Source organism: Athene noctua, chromosome 16 (genome assembly GCF_965140245.1).
Source record: "Athene noctua chromosome 16, bAthNoc1.hap1.1, whole genome shotgun sequence".
NCBI classification, from domain to species: Eukaryota; Metazoa; Chordata; class Aves; order Strigiformes; family Strigidae; genus Athene; species Athene noctua.
The window spans coordinates 488,942-505,166 of NC_134052.1; the positions used below are offsets into that span (position 1 = coordinate 488,942).

General features: G+C 48.2%; 1 protein-coding gene across 4 annotated transcripts in view; it reads left to right on the plus strand.

The window, feature by feature from the left end:
* Positions 1 to 9,603: 9,603 nt before the first annotated feature.
* Positions 9,604 to 16,225, plus strand: part of RALGAPB (Ral GTPase activating protein non-catalytic subunit beta) — a 66,573-nt gene continuing 59,951 nt past the window's right edge. For all 4 annotated transcript variants that reach the window (XM_074920086.1, XM_074920087.1, XM_074920088.1 and 1 more), the window contains exon 1: positions 9,604 to 9,733. The gene's annotated coding sequence lies outside the window, so the exon portion shown is untranslated. The remainder of the gene's footprint in view (positions 9,734 to 16,225) is intronic.

Sequence of the window (16,225 nt, forward strand, 5' to 3'; positions counted from 1 at the left end):
ACTGTGGGGGAATTCCCTTTCACTTTTACGTCGCCATCATTACTCTTTTCTTAAGCTTTTAGGGTTTCAAAAATGATCCTCCACTATGGAAGCATACGCTGTGCTTCTACATTCCCTGATGTGGCAGAGTCCCACAACTTCACCCACACATCATCCCAAAGTTCCCGCGTAAAGATACTAGAAGTGGTTACATCGGCTATCTTCATTTGCACCCATTTAAGCACGGCTTTAAGGTCATGCCCAGAGATAACTTTCCCGTACTTTTTAAGAAGAGCTTTCATAAGCTCATATACGTCTCTTTCTGGGGAAGACGCTTGATTCCCCATGTTTCCCAAGCTCACCTCTCTACTCTGGAGGGAATTTTAGGCCGGCCAGCTCCCGCTTCCTTTCAGCAGCTCATTCAACATTCTGTGGGACTCGCAGCAAGCCGTGCAGACAGGCGGTTCCTGGACCATGTAATCATGTCGGGGTCACTAATTTGCAGTGACTGAGAGACAGGACACAGCTTGATGCAAGCAGAGAGTCAGTCAGTTTATTGCAGAAAACATTTATATGAAAAAATCAGAAGAAATCAGAAGATGCGTGTTTTAAACTGGTTGGTTGTTATGCTTCAAAATTCTTATCGGTGCTCGCTGATTGGTAGCTAATTAAACTTTAGCAATTGAACTGTTTACAACTAAGCTGCTCTGCAGAGACTCTAAGTTTCTTCTTTCCTGCTCTGTATGACTCACAGGTCAGTAATTCTCCACCGTATCAGCACTTCTCTATTCCCCTTATCAGGCTTCCCAAGGTTTATGGCCTACAAGTTTCCAGCACGTCCCCTTCTAACAACAACAATGGAGCAGTAATCACATCCTGTCTGATTCTTTCAAGTCCAGTCCCACACACAAACCCCTGCTTCTGCCCAAGCTGTGCCCTGCACAGCACCTGGGAGTGCCCGCTCTTTGAGGGTAAAAAAGGGTGGCTCCATCTCTTCCAACCTAGAAAATAGACCACATCAAATTCCCTTTTCTTTTATAAAACCATGTCTTTTCTTCAGTAAGTGTTTACTTGTTTCGTATTTACTTTCTCTGTGTTCACTTCTTAATAAGTATTAATGGAAATTAAAGCAATGAATGCTAAGCATGCCTGAAAGTGTAGCTACGTAGCAGAGGTGTGCAGTGCAAGTAATGGGAAATGTGAGAATGTAACTGATAGGCAGCATTTTTTCACATTTTTTTCTGAAAAAGCTCTTAAGTGAGACAACACACTAGAGTTACAATAAAGAATGGAAGAAAATCTTCACAAAACACCTGGGGTCTTGTCTCGATGCAGAAAAGCAAGCTGAGGAAGTAGTAAAAATATCCAGATTAAAGCTATACATATATATGTACCTGTACTTACATGAATCGTTATGATTATAGGTATGTTATATATGACATTAATTATATACTACTTATTTGCATTGTATGTATGATATATAGTGAACTGATATAATATGGATAGAGAATTAACTGAATGCATAGTCCTGGAGACTATGTAGTCTGGACTGGAGCTTTGGACTGGAAAAATGCTCAATGTGTGTAAAATAATTAGCAAATTAAAATATGAATGATAGAAGACAGCTTATAAGAAAATGCATGGTGCAGTGTAATAAGGAACTGATTAAATGCTTATGAAACAGAGCTCTAGCTTATATTTGAGCTCCTGAAGCTCAGATGTCAGTGTACTGCTCAGTGAGAGCACAGCACTTGCTTGTCTACAGAACACCTGAGTGACAAACCTCGTGTCTAATCAAGCTGGGCAGAAGCAGCCCTGTTCCTCACAGGGTTTGGAGCTGGCTCTGAAGCAGACAGCTGTGGGCATCGGTTGCTTCCTGGGCATACAGAGCAGGATGATGCTCCCAGGCTTTCTGCCCAGCTGGGTGCCAGGAGGGGGCAGGGGGAGAGGCAGGCCCTGGGAGGAGCAGCACTTCTCCATGAAACTCAAGGTCAAGATGACCCCCACCTCTGTCTGTTCACTATCCAGATGCACAGAGGTTCACACCGAGAGAAAATCTGAAAGGTTTTCAAGAAGCCAGCTGAAGCCTTTGAATTGCTGTTTACTACAGAACAGCTTTGGGCTATTCCCTGGCTGAGATTTTTCTTTATGGGGTATGAGTCAGCCAGAAAATCTGTTTCAAACTGAAGTAAGTAGAAGAAATCTTAAGACAAATTGCTCACAAGATGAAATTGCTAGCACTAGATCATATTCGCTCCTGTGTTGTAGACTAAACAAGAAATTAGTCATCTACCTGCTTATGTAACCATAAAATGAAATGTCCTTGATATGAGAGGCATGGGACATGATAAATGCAATTCCACTTTTTAAAAGGGATTTGGGGAACTACAGACCACTGAGTTTAGTGCCTCTATCAGGCAAATGTATGGAAGCTATACCAAAGAATGTAACTGACAGAGATATGGAAAAAATACGGTAAAATAGTGATGAGTCACGATGATTTTATAGAGGGGAAAGTACTTCACTGTTGAAGCAGAGAGTCTGGAGGTCCCCAACAAGTGGAGACAAGGATCCTCTGTGTCCCAGGAGAGAGAGCAGAGCGCCAGGCTGGGGAGCAGCAAGGCCAGGGCTGAGCTCTGTCCCCTCGTGCTGACTGGGCTGCTGCTTCCTGGCAGCTCTGCTCACCCACCTCTGCAAGGGCGACGGGCGATAGCGCCCTGAGGTGCCCTGGCTGTGCTGCTGGGGAGAGGCACGAGGGCGCTGAGGTGGGGTGCAAGGGGTGATGCCCCTCTGCCTGCAGCTCTGGCTAGCAAGCCACTGGATGGGCAGAAATGAGTGAGTCCAGACCAAACCATCTCAGATGAGAATTGAAAGTGAGCCATAAATTCTGAAAGGAGCTTTTCAGAGAAAAAGTTGAAAACTGCATTTTTACTTCCCCACTGGCAGTTGAGTTTAAATAATGTCTCATCCCAGTTACCACTACATGAACGTAAACCACAACAGGACTTCTTGGAGAATGTATCTAGTAGACCAGAGTTAATAGCCCACTTGGTGGATGGATGACATTCTCTAGCATGCAAAAAGGCCTTAAATTTAAAACAAACCTCTTCTTTTTGTTCTTTGGATGCCAGTGGCCTTTTGCTGACATTATCCTTTCTTTAAGAGCTTGATTCCAAACATGTATGAAGACTGTTTGCTGAGTGCTGCTGTCTTCTACCTGGTCAGCCAGGTTTGTGTTTTGAAAGCACACCATAAAATCCTCATTGGCTAAAGGATAAGAAAACACAGGCAGTACTGCAAAAGAGTGATCACAAGTGGTTTTAAGCTCAACCGACAGCTGTGGGCAAAGGAAACCCCCACCTGATACCAACCCCAGCTTTCTGTTTCTAATATCTTGGCCCAGCCCTCTTTTCTCCCAGCACACGTGTTTTTTTCCTGGGATCCCTTTGGGGTTATTCTCGCCACACAGCATGTGCTCCTGGGAATTTGGTGTTTAGTTCTGGCTTTCCATTTCTGTGGGTGGCATGCCTGTGTTTTGCATAGCACAAACACCAAAGGCTGCCTCAGCAACAGCGGCTGGACACCCAGCTGTCTTGGAGTCATTTGTGGGAGCCTCCTGGCCAGACACACACTTGGTCTCTCCTTTGCATGGCTGGGCTCAGGCAGGCATTTCTCAGCCAGCCCACAGGCCTGGCCTCCAGTCCCGGCCACATGCAGGTTGTTTGCACCCATAGCATCAGGACTGCCCAGCAGACCTGCAGGCCGTGGTCCCTCAGCTTGCCTTTATTTCTTGTTTCATTTTCTTTGTTTGCAGTTAAACTTTAATTATTAAGTTCACTTCCTATTAAACAATCTTTTAATGGATACACTTTTATATATATATTTACATTCTGCAAATTAAAAAATAGATAGAAGTGTATCTGTATAATATACATATTTGTACAGCTTTGCATATGTAGAGATTGGTTTGTATATAAAAATATCTCTCTATATAGCAGGTCATGTAACTGCTCCAGTGTAGCCCACCCTGCATGCTCACATGGCCATCATCCTCTACCGCCCGCCCCAGGCTTGTGCTCCCTGCCCTGGTGCAGGTGCTCAGTACAGTCTTGGGAAGAAAGGTGCTCCGGCTCTGTCAGGAATCCATTAAAATACCCTTTTACTGGAGCGAATGCGAAAAGGAAAAAGAGGATTGCAGAGACAGTCTTATGCCCCTGCCACTGTGGTCTTTAGGGTCTTACAGGGTTTTCCTCAAAGTAAACAATTCCATTCATCATTTCTGCAGTTAAGCAAAAGGCTGTTTAATGAAAACACACTGTCTGACTTCAAGATAAAACCAAGAACAGGCCGGTGGTGTCATTGCCAGGTGCCAAGTGGGAGCTCCTTACAGGCTCCTCCAGTGCCATTAGCTGAGGAAGCCCATCCTGTGGGCAGGGGGTGGCACAGGCTGCTCCTACCGCAGGTCAGCCGTCCGGTGGATCACTGACTCCTCCATCTACAATGGTCTTCTGGTTAGGGCCACTACAGTCCACCCCTTGATCCACATTTGGCTGACCTTCCTTAAGGATACAGCACTCATTACCACAACTAGCAATACAAGAGTAGCAACAAGTGAAAAAATTGTTGGGTGTGAGAACAGGTTGGAGCTAAACCCACAGAAGATGTCACAACATCAGGCAGCAGCAGTACCAACTACTCGCCTGGTGGGGTGGATGTGGTGTTCATTCTGATGTAACACTTGTTCTTTTGAAGCATCACATTGTAGACATCTACACCAACAACAAAATGTTGCTGTTGTGCAACATCAGGTTGCTGCTCAGTTTCTATCAGCGACTGCACATTATCTTCTAAATTTCTTGTGGACCACAGAGTGCTATTAAGGAAACCACCTGTTCTTAGTCCACGGAGGGCAGTGTTAGGGGCCCCACATAAGGGCTGCATGACATACGCTGGGTCAAGTGCGATATGCACAATTGCCAGCTGCTCTCACACCAGCGTTATCAGGACACTCATGAACTGGAAGTGTACTACAAAAACCAGCGTGGCCTATAGGAATAACGCAGTCAGCCATCCCAGTTGGTGATAATTGTGATCTTATCTTATAAAGCTGTTGATGTCTGTGTGATGGAAGGGTTATTGCTGAGCCTAGACTGCCAGATAACAATCGTGAGAAGGGACATGAGCAGGGGGCCCTAAGAAGATGGACCCAGAGTCCTAAAAATGTTGAGTTATTAAAGTCAGCTAATCCAGTACAGAAAGAAATGAGGGGAGACAAACCTCCCTCCTTAAAACAATACCCATTATCTCAGGAAGCAAGGGAAGGTATAAGACTAATAATATAAGATTTTCTGCAAAAAGGGATTTTAATTCCTTGTGAGTATCCCTGTAATACTCCTATCTTGCCTGTTGAAAGGACTAAACTAGGCCTGAATGGAAAACCAGTTTATAGACTTGTCCAAGACTTACGAGCAATGAATAAATAGATAACTGTACCACATGCAGTAGTTCCTGATCCTTCAACAGTTATAACCATGATGCCAGCTAATGCTAAGTGTTTTACAGCAATTGGTTTGTGTGCAGCTCTTTTTGTATTCCAGTGCCCCTGGAATCTCAGTATATTTCTGCCTTCACCTGAGAAAGGAAACAGTTAACATGGACTAGATTCCCATGTACCTGGTGGTTGTATTTTAAAATGTGTGGTCCACGCAAAAGGAATTTAGAGCTATCATTTCAGAGGTTCAGCTGTACATAATATTCACTTGTTCTTATCATCCTACATCTTTTTTTTTTTAATATGCACAGTCCAATCACCGATTACCCCCTCTCCCTCTTGGTGTAGCCTTGCACCCTTGCTAGCCGTCGAGCTCCACTCCTAGTCGTATGCCCCACAACTTGGTCATGGTGTAAACTCCACCAAGCAGCCCTCTGTGCTCCAGTAGCCAAGGAGATTTGAAGTGGGCAGAGGGCAGGGGTATCCAGCACTTCACATTTGCTCATACGCAGCACACAGCAAGCAAAAGCTGTCTGTGAAACCTGGGTGAGGCTCTGCACAGGGGTTCTGCATGAGATAAACCAAATTATTTTACATACTGCATATGCTGAAGGACGTGGTGATGGTGGCTGATTATTCTTCCAAGATGAAGTGCACTGATTCTATGTGCCTATGTGCTTACATGTCACAGTTTCTTCAGGAATGGGTTTTCCTTGCCAAGGGCTAGAAGACTGGAAATGGGCAGGCAGTTGGGAGAGGACACAGCCAGGCCAGATGACCCAAACTGCCTGAAGGGATATTCCCCTCTATATAACATCATGCTCAGCAATAACAACTGAAGGAAAGGAGCTGGGGAAGCCCAACAGTTGTCTGTACTGGAGGTTGAAATGAACTTAACAAGGGACAAGTGGCAAAAGCAACCTACGGTGACCAGCCCAGAGACCCCACGTGTCCTTGGCATAGATTACCTCAGGGGAGGGTACTGGTGGGCCTTCGGTGTAGCTGTCGTGGATACAGAGAAGACTAAAGAGCTGTCTGCCTCGCCTGGCCTGTTGAGGGATGCCTCTCTTTTGGGGTCATGTGGCAGGTGCACCTACCCTGATAAAGACCAAAACTTCTCAACCATTGAAAGGAAATAGTTAAAACTAGAAGCTGGAGAGTCGGGCTGATAGTTGGACTTGATGATCCCAAGGGTCTTTTCCAACCTGAATGATTCTGTGATTCTGTGATGCTGCTTCCGTACTCATCCTCCAGCCCTTCTGCCCACTCCTCAGCACCCAGGGTCCAGAGGCACTCATCCCACCACTCAGTCCTGTGGTGAGTGGTTTTGGCCTCAGCAGTTCTGCTTGTGGGGGGCTCCCTGCACCCCCATCACCCTGCCACCTGCTGCTGCAGGGCCCCCAGCACTGCTGTGCCTGCACTTGCCTCCGCGTGAGAAGGCAATGCTCCCACATCTGCTGCAAGCAGGCCTGCAACCACCGCTTACCATGCCACTCCAGCTGAGCCCTTCCTTTCCCAGCCACTTCTTTTTGGAGACAAGGGAATATTTTGGTAGGAGTCACGGGTAACTCCTTCTCCCAGCTTCTTGGGATGGCCAGCAAGGCCAAAGCCCATGCAACGGCTACCCAGGGCTGCATGTAGGGCCACCTGGGCACACCAGCACTCTTTTCCCCACTGCTCTTTTTCCAGAAAGTCACTCCTGGCCAGGATCCTGCTGGCAACATCACATATAAAGTGCAGGGGCTGATGCTTGTTAGGGATCCCAGCAAGAAAGGTGCTCAGACTCTGTGAGGTATTGATTTAGATACCTCTAAATTAAAAGACCTAGAGATAGCAGCAGAAAGAAGAAAAAGTATAACCTTATGACCCTTCGGATGCTGGGAACCCTGAGTCATACCACATTGCATGGACCTCCAGCCAGGGCACAGCACAGGGCACAGGGGAAGGTTCCCCAACATCATGGTCTTTAGGGTTTTTATAGGGTTTTCCTCAAACAACTCCATAATTTCTGCAGTTAAGCAAAAGGCTACTTAGCTGCTTCACTTCAAGATAAAATCAAGGACAGGCTGATGGTGCTGTCACCAGGTGCCGAGTGGGAGCTGCCTACAGGCTCCTCGGGTGCCATTAGCTGGGGAAGCCCATCCTGTGGCCAGGGGGTGTGTGCAGCCAGGCACAGGCCTGAAGACTGAGCTCCCCGTGGCACGCAGAGCCCAGCCTGCACCCCTCGGGTCAGCACTCGCGTGGGTCACCGGCCCCACCATGCCCAATGGTCTCCTGTCAGGGTGTGGGCACCAGGGATGGGGATCTTCTGGTGTTCTCCAGGAGCAGTCCAGCTGTGGATTGGCTTTGGAGAGGGAACCCTGCGTGGACGGGGAAGGAAGAGACGGTGATCATAACTTTTTTATACATAAATACAGGTAACATGACAATGGTAAGGTGCATGAACCCTGTGATAAGACAGTGAGACTCCACTGGTGGGGAGGAAGTGCACAGGCAGCAGCAGGCAGCCCTGAGGCCATTCTCAGTGGTTTTGAAAGTAGTAGTAGTGAGCGCAAAGGAAAAGAGCAGAAAGGTGGCTAGCCACGGGCTGCTGCAGATAAACTCTGAGATCCCTTCCTTTGCCACTGTCAAGCTCCATGTAGGAGACTTGAAGGCCTGTTTGCACCTCTGATACAGCAGGCAAGGGGTTGAGAGGAAGATGGCTCAGCAAGCAGACTTTGTTTTGGGGGCCAGGGGAATCTGTGAGCCAGCTCTGCATGGGTTTATTGCATCATGTCTCTGCATGTGTGGTTGTTGGCACTCTCAGCCTCCACTTGTGCATCAAACTCCCTTTCTACTCAGCCTTCTCAGTTCTTGCTGCACATTCCACCCCAGCAGCCTCACTAACACCTCTCCAGAGGACTTATTTTTATTACGCACCAGAGATTCATGGTACTATGAGGGGTTGTGTCCTGTAAGGGTCCCTCACCCTGCTCAGGGGCAGAACAAACAGGTGGAACATATTTAAACTAAAAGCACTGAGTAAATCTTTAGTGTAAAACTCTCACCCCTTGCTGTCAGCAGCCTCCCATGCACAGGGTGTGTAGGACAGGGGTACAGTCTGTGCTGTGATACATGGTGTTCCTTCAGTGGGTGGCAAGAGAATGGGTCAAAAGTATCTTCGCAGTCTGCTGTTTGTTTGGGCTGACATTTTCCTGCTGCACTGCACAAGGAGCAGGGCAGGTAAACGCTGCAGAAGGGGCCTGGAGACGCGGCCCCTGCGAAGCAGCCGGTGAGCGATCTGTAAGCCGGGGCTGACCTCCCCAGCGACCAGGGAATATTGCCGCCGAGGCGAACACGAGGTGGCCCCGCGGGGGACAGGCAGCCGCTCCCCATCATGCTGCTGCCCTGCGGCCCATCGCCAGGGCCTCGTCCCTCGCGGTCTCTACCGCCACCTCCCGCGAAGCGGTGCCGGGCCGTGGGGCCGCTTCCGCAGCGCCCCGCGCTGCCTTTTGTGTTCCCATACGGGTAACCCGGGACAGGAGACCCGGGACTTTCAGAGCCTGCAGAGAACTTTTACCAATACCGAGGGCGGGGAAGGGCAGCAGAAGAGAGCGGGCCGGGAATAAAGCAGGCTCGGAAAGAGAGGCACGGCCCGCAGCAGGGGGAGAGCGAGCTGGCGCCGCTCGTTGCCACCTCCCCAGCCACGGCTCCGCCGCAGGTGGACTCGGCCGGCAGCGGTGCCCGCGGGCAGGGCGAGGGCTAGGGCTAGGGCCAGGGCGGACACCACCGCCCCACAGAAGCTCCCCCGGCCGCCCCGGAGCGCTCAGCCTGGCTGAGGCCCGGCCCCGGCCCCGTCCCGCGGGACGACAGCCGCTCCCCGGGCCCGCGCGGGGGCCGGCAAAACCCCGGCAGGGCCGCGGGGCGGGTGAGGTGCGCGCGGCTCCTTTAACAGGAAGTGCGCGTGGGGGCGGGTCTGCGCATGCGCACGTTGCCTCCCCGCGACTTATTCGGCGCCGCCGGCGGAAGGGGGCGCGTGGCCGCGCTGGGGACCTGCTGCGGGTGCCCGTGCGCATGCGCAGAGCGCCGCGGGGCCCGGCCACTCGCCGCGCGTTTTGTGGCGCTGCCGGAAGCGGCGGCGGGCGCGGGGCCGAGCGGAGCAGGGCAGCGCGGAGTGGCGTCTCCGCTGTGTCGCCTCGGCTGCCGCGGGCACCATGGAGCCGGCGGCCTGAGGGCGGAGCGGCCGGCCCTGCCCCGACATGCCCGCCGGGCTCTTCGGCGCAGGTAGGGCGGTCCGGGCCCTCCCGCGGCGGTGCTGCCCGCGCCCCGGCCCGCTCCTGCCGCTGGCGGGGCCTGTGGCGGCGGGGCGCCGCCTGGGAACCTCTGCCGCGCTGACCTCTGCGCTGCCCGCCACGGGGCCTGGCCTGCGGGCACGGTGGGGCCGGGCCGGAGCGGGCGGGGGGCGCCGCTTGCCCCTGGGTGTCTCGGTGGTCGCCTGGGGCCGGTGTCGTGGAGCCGCCGCAGGGTGGGCGGGAGCGGGCCTCCGGCGACCCCTTTGCACTAGCCCGCGGCCCCGAGGTCACTCCCGGCTTGTGCTCTCCCCCCAGCTCCGGGGGCCGGTTTTGAGCCGCGTTTCGTGTTCCCGAATCGAGGCGTGGGGTGTCACCCATGCGTGGTGAGCTTCCTTCCCGCCGTGTGCCGGCCCCCACAGGCAGGAGCACGGTCATGAGAAAAGTTTTCGTCGCCGTTTCCATGCAGACCTACTTACAAATAATATGATGGTGCCTTCTGTCCCTGGGTGCAGGCTTCCCGGACTTCGCCGTGATGCTGCTTTCTTTTGCTTATTTTTTGTCTCATCTGATCTTCAGGGCCTGCGGACAGTAGATCTGATTTTTTTTGGAAAGCAGTGAACAGCAGCAAAACCCCAGCAAGGCTTGTTGCCTGGGTTAAGGGACAATTGGTTTCAGGAAATCCCTTCCTGGTTCAGCAGTTTGTAGAGTTGCACAAGAAACTGGACTGAGGAAGAAGTGCAAATGTAAAATAAACTGTTGAGTAAAAATTATCCTCAGTCTGGGTGAGGGAAATGCACTGTTTTGTGGTGGAGCTCATTATGTGGTTTGTGGCATAAGTAAAGGGTGTGAAAACTCCTTAAATTCTCAGATGATCTGCCTGGAAGATAACTTTCTCAGTCTTGCTTTTAATGATAAGAAGTGCTGGTGTCTGAGTAATGAAGCTTGAAAGCAGAGTAATAGCCCAAACATGAAAAATTGACTGATATTTTTGCTTTTTATGTCTCTATTAATCTTCAGATATTACAGAATGCAGTTTTTAGGCAGCTGCCTTTGTGGCAGGATCCTGTTTCCTACTTTGGGAAGGTTGGTGTCCAGTGGTGATCTCAGGAACCAGAGTGGTGATGGGGTCTGCAGTTAGTGAGCAGGAGTGCTGGGGAGAGGGAGACTCAAGCCCTGGGCTTAAATGGCACCTTACGTTTGAGAGTTCCCTGTGTCAGATTCACATATTAACATCTGCTATAGTTAGCTGATAAAATCAGACTAGTTCATCTTCCCTGAGCAAGGAGAGCTGTGATTCTCTTCTAGTCAGTAGCACTGTGTCTGAATGGCCTGGGAGAGGATGACACGTTCCTGTTTTTTCTGTGTCTGATCTCTTCCTGCCTTGAATCTAGACTTTTTTTTTTTTTTTTCCATTTAATACTAATTCAGGCATGCATTTCTGTTTATTCATTAACAAAATACTGACTTAACAAAACACTAACTTTCTGCTAGTGTTTCTCTCATATGAGTCTTCTCTTTGACTCTTGCCTTTTTTATTTTTGTGCCTGCCATCTGCTCTGCCTGTTGTCCTTTGCAGGTAGTGTGTGCCTAGGGCAGAGCCTGCCTGTTGGATGGGCTCTAAGGGTGAGCTGCCTAGAGGGGTCTGTGCTGCTTCTGTCCTGGTGGGCGTAACATGAGAGGTGCTGAGTTAGTCTTGCCAAGATCTAAGACACTCTCTAGCAGACACTTGGAGGGCAGAGGGCAGCAGTGTCAAGGTGAGGCAAGTGGGCATGTTCATGCTCCGGACATCACAGGCCTCAACTGGCTTGAAAAGTTGCTCATAAACCTCTTTAGTCCATGATCCAGGGAAGACAGGTTGTGGCAAGATGACTTTCTGGCAATAACTGTGGCCTCGAGAGAGCAGATGTCAGTACTGCTGGTGTAGTATGGGTTGTGGTAGAGAGGGGGATTACTTGTTTTCTGTGAAATAGTTATAAGGTATATCTAATATCCCAGAACTCTATGGTGTAGACCCTTTATACTGATTCTTCTCTGGTTTAGGTTCTATTAGGTCTTCAGCCTTCCTTAAGCATCTCTGCTGATGGTCTTTACATCTACTATATTAATAATAATTGCCTCAGCTCTGCTTTTTTGGTTCTGGTAAAACCCAAGCAGTGTTCATTTTGGGAAAACTTATCTTTGTGCTTGCATTCTTTTTGCACTGTAGGCAAATATTTAATCTTATGTATGGAGCTGCTGTTCATGTTTGCTCCCAACTCTCAGCACAGATTTTCTGAAGAACTGCTTTGCACACCAGTATTGGTTCCCTGACCTCTCCCCTGCACATAATCCAAGAAATCCACCTCTGCTTTAGGCTCTGAGCACTTGCATATTCATTCAAAGTGACTGCAGAATGTGGGTTTGTTTAGTTAGGTAATTCTCATTGTTGAACTTTACTGATCCAGGAGTTTGAATATTTTGGATGTAGCTGTTCATATTAAGTCTTTGGACACTAGAAATAGAACTTAAATATATTTATTTTTGGAGTTTTATGGGCTCATTAGTAAGTTCTTTCATGTTCACCAACTTCTACAGGGTTTATAAATTGAGGATCTTTGGTCTAAAATGCTGAAACATCCCTTTTCAGTGGTTTATATGGTGATAGCTACTAAAATTCATAAGCTGAAATGGATCTAGAGGGAATATATTGAAACCTGAATTATTTACCACACTAAGGAATATCGGGATTGCACTCAGTTTCATAGTAGATGGTAAATATTTTAACTGCACATCTCTCAGTTGTTCTGCTAATATTAATGCTGATAATTTCTTTCTAGATTGGTCTGTGAGAATCTGGGGATGTTTTATTTAGTGCAGCCTCTGGGAGCATAAACATGACCCTTTTCCAAAACTGAGTGTATAAAACTGCTTGGTAAACTTCAGGATTTTACTTACTCTTCTTCCCACCTCTCCCCTTAATTAGGTTGCCTGTCATTCTGAGAGTCCTTAGTGATTTGAACCTCAGTAAGACATATGTTAATGTAAAAGACGAATATTCAGCCGCGTGAAACCTAGGAGATGTTATTTGGGACAGTAAAAGTGGTTTTTTGAAGCCAAAATGCAGAAGCATTGCAAAAACAAAAATAAAAATCAAGATGCTGTTTGTGTGGTGTGGCAGTCACATTGTTTTTCCGATTTGCTGTTTAAGTAATTTGTGATAAATACAGTCTCTTCTGTGGGAGTGAGTCCTGCTTCTATGAAGCATTAGGTGTCTTTTGTCTAAAACAAGTTATAGAACTGTCAGTATGTTGAATCTATTGAAACAATATTTTAACAGATAAAATTGTGTGGGGAGACTTCCCAGCCTTTTTAAAATTTATGTCCAGTTATAAGAAGCTGCATAGTAGATGGGTTGAGCTATACTCCAATCCTAACAGATGGCAGAAATTTCCAATTCAAATGGCAGTTGGAGTCTTAAATGAAAAGTAATTTCTAGGCCTTGCAAATAAAAAATTCTTACTGCAAAATGTAGGGGGTCGATACCCTAGGAAATCCCACCTCAAAAGGGTTTTAAATCTGAAGCAATTAATGTTTCAGTATTCTTTGTACGTTGGTAAGACTAACAGAATGTTTCTTTTATGGCAAGACCGTAGGAAGTCTTGGACATTAATAAGATAAAAATTTGATAATTAGGTTTGTGTGACAGGTCATGTTTGAGAGGTTTAGCAGCTGAACAGTGTGGCACTAGAGGTTTTAACCTGTTTTGCTGTTAAACCTCTCTTAAATATGGCTTGTTATATCTATCCTGTATCTGTTACAAATGCTGCTCCTCTCAGGAGTGTGGGAAGTTCAACCAAAAGAGCTTTGCATCTTTGTTTCAGCATGGCAGGGAGCTGCACGAAGGCGGGTGATTGTGTCCTACTGTTGCCTTGCCCTAGTGCAATGAGGGGTTTCCAAAATGCAGCAGGATTTGGGAATCCTTGTCCTTTCTGGCTTTTGTCTTTTCGACGAGAAAGCTCCTACACAGGCACTGCATACAATTTGCTTGTGCTGTGCAACACTTTCCTGCTTCTGGGAACCCTGTTCTGGTATAAGGGCAGCCACAGTGAATGTGCTTGCAGTTATCAGTGCGCTGATAAGTTCCTGCCATGAGCTGTGAGCTGCCAGTCCTTCAGCTGCAGTGTGGCGATGGAAAGTACATGCTGCTTTATCAGTTTAAATCAGTTTATTTAAACCAACACTCCTCAAATGGTGTTACATGCTTCTGTAATGAACTTGAGTATCAAGTGGGAGGGATGGAGAGTGCCTTCGCCTTTCTCTTGTGGTGAGCAGCAAAGCTGGGGAGCAGAGGGAAGGAACACCCTGCTCCGGGGGTAGATGTGGTGCCGTGGACATGAGAGAAGAAGGGGAAATCTTACAAAGTAGATGATATTCCAATTCTGTTCCTCCTTCTTCCACTCCAGACACAAGCTGGAGACTAAGGCATTGTTCAGGTGGACAGAAAGAGGAAGATGAAGAGGCCCTGGAGGTATAGGGTATGAAAGGAAAAGAAAGGAGTAGGGAAGCGTATATAATGAAGCTAAGCAGTGACTGAAGCCATCACCAAGGATTGTGGGTCATGTTAATTTTGGGTTTTTTGTTTTGGTTTTTGTTTGTTTTTTGTTGTGATTTCTCTGTGTCACAGGAATGTGTCTTGGAATTGTTTTCCTCTAAGCCTGAGAGTTTTGACTGAAGTGGCATGGGCATTCCCCCTGCCATGGCCCCCAGAGGGGAGAAAATGCCTAAAGGATGTGGAGGATATGCTTCCTGGAGGCTGTGGCTGCTCTGATTAATTTGCTGTCAGATGGGCACATGTGATTCCTGCCTCAAACCAGAAGGATGTAGTTTGGAAAACCAAGATCTTGCTGCCTCACCTTCCCTCCTCCCTTGAAGGGAGTCATTGGGCTTTCTGTGTAGGTTTTGGGTATAAGTAAATACTTGGGGAGTCAGCTAAATAGACAGACCTGTTCAAATGGTGGCTTGTCCCTAAGAGGGTGTATTTCCAGGACTGGCTTCTTGTTTGGTTTTGGGCCAAGGAATGTCTAAGGGAGGTGTTCAAAACATTCCCTGTGTAACTAACTGGCTTCCAAAATGTGCCAGCTATGTGTAATTGGCAAACGGTCCTCAGGGTGCTGTTTGTGACATCTTGAGCTGATCTAAGCTGTGCCTGGTGCACACTCCTTGCTTTTCTCCCGTGCCAATCCTGTTTTCTTTATTTTATTGTTCACGTGGTCCACTGGCTCAGATAACTGATAAAACACTGACTGTTGGTGGGCGTGGAGGAAAGAGGGAGATAGGGCAGTCCCCATTCTGGTGGCTTAGGCTGCCATGGTACCACCTGCCTAAGCACCTTTTTAACGTTGCTGTAAGTGGGTACGAAAGGCTGTTAAAGCCAGAAGGGATGCTCCTGCCACCTCTCCCGGCCATGTGTCCTTGCTGCTCCTTTGTGTTGGCACAGAAGTTCATCTCACCTGAGTTAGATCAGATCTTGATCCAGCTAAAAACTGTCTCAGCAGAAAAAATGTTTGTGCTGGCTTAGCTTTCCGAATATTTTGATGTGTAGATCAACAGTGGCAGCACCTGGCAGATCTCCCTGAGCTGCCTGGCATTGCCTGGAGAGGCAGGACCTGCTGCCTGGGGCTGCTGGCTCTGCACAGCAGGTAGGTGTTTGGGTATGTGCTGATGGTGCAGCACGATCCGCAGCTCTCGGGGCAGAAAGGCATACCCTACCCTACCCTGCTTCTGGGCAAACGCTGGCTGAGAGGGACTGTGGAAGCGCAGCTTCAATTTTCCGGTTTCTAATCTGCTGCTCCCAATTGTTTCACAACAGTGCCACCCCCTGACCCCGGAAAAAAACCCCAACAAACCAACCTGCAAAAACCTGGTTAGTTCTCTGTCAGCTTGGCTCCCTGAGCTGGCTCAATCTGCAGTAAGGGAAAATGCACAACTGCAGTTGAGCTGGGAGTGTTGTTGAAAGGAGAACTCTGTTTCTCCTGCCTAGTTCTGAGAGCGCTACCAGGCAGATTTTCTAGTGGCTTTTCTATCTTGAATCTTTGGGACAAATCTAGATTAGGGAGTGACTCTGTGTGTGTTGATTTTACAAGGATTTGAAATGCATTAGGGCATGCACTAATGCCTTGGGTTTGGTACCGGTATGTGATATTATCATGAAACTATAAAGTGATATGGGATTTAAGTTAGGTGATCCACCAAGGCTCAGTCAGTCCTGAAATCACTTCAGATATAGTGCACTCTTCATCATCAGTCAGTCACATTCTTCAACTACCAGTTTTAAGTAGTGCATGCTATAATATACTTTATGAATGTAAAAATACTTGTGGGACTGTTGTATAGTTAGCCAAAGATGTTGTATGAGAGCATCTTTCTTGCAAGGATGGCTCAAGGAGAAGTTGTGTGAGGTCAAGTCACTTTCAAGTTTAAGTGTCTCAAATGGGCTGTTAGCCTA